Source organism: Micromys minutus, assembly GCF_963924665.1.
Source record: "Micromys minutus genome assembly, chromosome: 12".
In the NCBI taxonomy this organism is placed as follows: Eukaryota; Metazoa; Chordata; class Mammalia; order Rodentia; family Muridae; genus Micromys; species Micromys minutus.
Window position 1 is genome coordinate 5,189,415 of NC_137981.1, and position 4,420 is coordinate 5,193,834.

Sequence of the window (4,420 nt, forward strand, 5' to 3'; positions counted from 1 at the left end):
GAGTCTGCTTTCCTGGGCTGTGCAGCTGTTAAGTGCACATGGAGTGAGATACTGGGATAGCTGGGGTAAAGAAGGCTGGGGAAGGTCTTTGCCATTCCTTGGTGATGGTGTCACAGCAGAAAGGAAGACTGCAGCCCATTTCCTGCTACAGGGATGAAAATAAAACTGGGAGGATTGGATCTCTTGGCTCTCGGTTTAGAAGGAGGTGCCAGCAGTAGTTGGGGTCTAGAACAAAGCAACAAGTTGGAGAAGAAGGTTAGAAGGGGAAGACTTGTGGGGTGAACAGAAAATGGCAGCAGGAGGCAGGCAAGGCTGCCATGGTGTTCTGATGCAGAACTTGGGATGAGACTTGGGGATTGGGTCTGGGGAAACACAGAAAATGCTGAAAATAAGTAACCTGTAGTGATGTTGATGATGCTTGCTGATCTTGATTTGGGAAGACTCTGTCATATGCTCCAAACTCCACCACATTCTTTCTCTTCCTTTTTTCCTCTTGTATCACAAAAATACATTCTTTTTTCCTTCCTTCCTTTTATCTCTCTTTTTACTAAGTTGAAGGGTATATTATTTTAACTTATCCTTTATTTCTGGCAAAGAACTTGTGTAATTGTAGCCTTCCTCTGCATATTTTTTGCCAAGCAGGTGTAAAATATGCACTGCAGTATAATTTAGTAAAACCCCAATTTCAGGAATTGAATTTCTGCTTCTGTCTGGGTGGACGTATTTAGCGCTGTCTCTGCCCTTTCGCAAATCTCAAAGACCAAGGCAGGCAAGGGCACGACCTCAGAGTGACACAGAAGTTAATATTCTGTGTCTCAGATTTGAAACTGTCAGAGGTGGCAGGGCCTAGGAGAGTGGAGACAATCAATGAGACTGACTAAATCTCGCGCCTTTATCCAGAGCCTCAGACAGTTTAGTAACTCTGAGGGTGAAAAAAGTTCACAGGAGTAAACTTTTAATGAGTTCAAGAAGCTTACATCCCCCCCCTCCCAGGACAAGCCACACTTGGCAAAAAACATGTTTTATTTGTAGAGACATGCACATATTTAATTGTATCCATGACACCCAGGAGAAGCACACACACACAAAAAAAAAAAAAAAAAAAAATTCCAAGAACAACCAAGTGTTCTGAAGACACTGAGGCCACAAGACACTTACGTTGTGTCTTTGAAGTGTTCTCACAAGGGTTCAGAATTCTCACATGACTCCATTCTTGGCCTGTGTTGCAACAGGAATAATTTCCAACTACTTTTTACTTAAAGGTTGAAGGGCAAAAAAAAAAAAAAAAAAAGTTGTGATCTCAAGAGAAAGCAGAATGTTTTATATATGAGTTTAGACTGAGGGAAAGTACCTAAGTAGGTTCTTACAATTGCTAAACAAGACAAGGATTCTCCCCCCCATAGGTACCAAAGCTATTTGTAATGTTGAAAAATAAGCTCTAAGGATGTACTAGAGAATGTGATACAGTGGAAACACGTAGCACTGCTTGTATCATGTTCATGAATTGTATGGTAGAATCTTTTGTTGTCTTTGTCATACATAGTATTTTTTCATATGCATTTTTCCCTTAAACAAGGATAAAATGACTAAAAACAAAATTAGGTTTTATAAAAATGTCTTCCCAATTTCTAATTATATTCAACAGTGATTTATTTTTAGATGATGTGTGTGTGTGTATGTGTGTGTGTACATGGTGTTGCACACATGCTACAGTACATATGTGGAGGAAAGAGGACAACCTCAGCTGTCACTCTACCTACTATGCTTGTGGCAGATTCTCATGCATGCTGCTGAGTGTCCTGAGCTGTCTCTGGAGCTTCACAAATCCCTGTAGTACTGAAGTATCAGATGTACACTTGTGCATCTCCCTGTAGAAGTCCTGAGATAACAGATGCATGAGTGTCTGGCTTCACATAGATTCCCAGGACTCAAGCTCAGACTCCCATGCTTGCATGGTAAGCACTTTATCCACTGAGCCTGAGCCTCAGCTCCAGAGACATTAAAAAAACCCTTTTACATTACATAATCTCTAGAAATATATGTGTCAGTAAGCTCTGCCAAGACTTTTTAGTGTGTTTAGTGCTGATGCTTGCAAGTGTTCTACCACTGCATATTTTTCTATCCTGAAGGAGAACTTTTTAAACAAACCAATATTACCTTCAAGGGAAATTCCTAGATCAACTGACAGGCACAGTCTTGAGACTCAAAGAAGAGAAAATTGGAAAAAAAAGAAAAGGGGATTTTGAAAAGAAGGAAGTATGAGACAATTGAGTTTTCTTTTAAAGGCACATATTGTGAATAACCTTCTCAGGTGCTTGGTCTGTTAGTAGATACCTATATCCACAGGTCTGCTACCAGATACTTCCATTAGGGTGCTTTGTGTTTATTCCCTTCTTCCAGAGAGCAGAGAGTCAAAAACATTTTATTCCATGGAGAAGAAAGCTGAGCGAAGATGGCATGACTCATATCACACAACCAGTGTGTTTTTTCACATGCAGACTCCAGCTCTTCCTCACAGTAAATGCATGCATATGTGGATGTGCGTGGGAAATGAGGCTCTTGAGGATGGGCGAATAGAAAATGTGTGGCTAGGAAACAAAGGGTGTCACTGAGAGAGAAGGTGAGAATGGCAGGAAAATAAAGGACAAGGGGTGGGCAAGACCAAAAACAGCAAATTAGGTATGAAAATACCATAATGAGACACTGTGTGTGCTAAGTAAACAGGAAAACTGAAGGTCCCACCCCAGCCCAACCAAGAAGAACTGGAAAAGTCAGGAGGCAACCAAACTGAGCCTGACCTTGTGTTACACTGCCCCTCCTATTGACTTCCCTGGGGAAAAACTGGAGCAAACTGAGTTTCCTCGATCTCCTTCAAATCCTGCAGGGGGTGTGGCAGGAACGTAGAGCTGGTTGCACTCTGAGAGTGTTTGGAATACCAACATGACAAACTGGGAGGTGTTTTCTGTGTTCTAAAATGTCCACACAAGAGTAATTCTTATAGAATGTGCTGTCTAGCCTTCCCATATGCCTCCCAAGACCTATTGCTTATAACTCAGCAAGAAACACATTTTTGTCAACAGCTTGTGAGGTATTCAAGTCTGCAATGGAAGCTGCACAGAATCCTTTTCTTAGAAAGTTGCGGGGAAGGAAGAAAATACTGACTCTGCCGTTTACTTTCCACAAAACCTTAGCTAAGGCTTTAACTTTCTTGAGTCTATTTTATTTTGAGTGTGCTGTGGGGTGACAATAGAACATGCTTGGGGACTGAGGACAGAGCTAGTGAGGGAGTGGAGCCACTTGCCTGCTGCCCACTACCTACTTAACACACTGCTGAACTGTTGCTATAATTTTGGTTGTTACTATGATGCCCTGGGGCGATAGTTCAATAATAGCTTGGTATTCTAGCCTGCATTTACTGAAGCTGCAAATTTTACACAGTTCTCTTGGTTTAAAATTTTACAATATGGGCCCTTATTGACCATACATAGATGTATTTGGTTCTGAGCATTAATGAAGTACTCTTTACAATTCTAAGTATATACTCACCAAACACTAGTAAACCCAATTTTACGGAAAAAAAAAAAAACTATATGAAGATATAGCTTAACCTCAACATAATAATAGTGGTTGCTTTTCCCCACCAAACACGTCATGCCAACAGAACACAGAGAAACATCTGGGTCAAAAATTTACAAATCAAATAAATATATCAAGTAGCTACAGAGTACTCCATCCAAATACTGCAAAGTACATATTCTCTTTAAAATTCCATGGAACTTTCTCTAAAAGAGATCATATAGGATATAAAAGAAGAAAAATTAAAATCATTTGGTGTGTTCTATGTGACCACAATGAAATAAACTAAAACCTAGACATCAAGAAAAACTATAGGCCACATACAAATCCATGGAAGATATATAACACACTCCTGAGAAACTAAGGCTTATCAACAAGATCACAAAGGACATTTAAAACTTTCTAAAGCTAAATGAAGTAAAAAAGAAAGCAACATATTCAACCCCAGGGTAGGATAAAAACTTTCCCAATAGGAAAGATAGAGGTACAACCTCTTACATTAAAAAAATCACAGGGCCAACAAGATGGCTCAGGGTTAGGAGTACTCTCTGCTCTTAAGGCGGACCAGGGCTTGATTCCCAGCACCCTTGTTGGGTAGTTCACAGCTGTTTGTAACCATAATTTCAGGTGAGCCTATATACTCTTCTGACTTCCAAGGGTGTTAGCACACAGGTGGTGCTCCTGCACACTCTCGCGTGCGCACGCACACACACACACACACACACACAATAAAATACACATAAAATAAGCATTTTGGTTGGGAAAATGCCTCAATATTTACTAGCACTACATGCTCTTCCAAAAGACCAGGCTTAAATCCCAACACCCAGCAGGGTGCCTACCT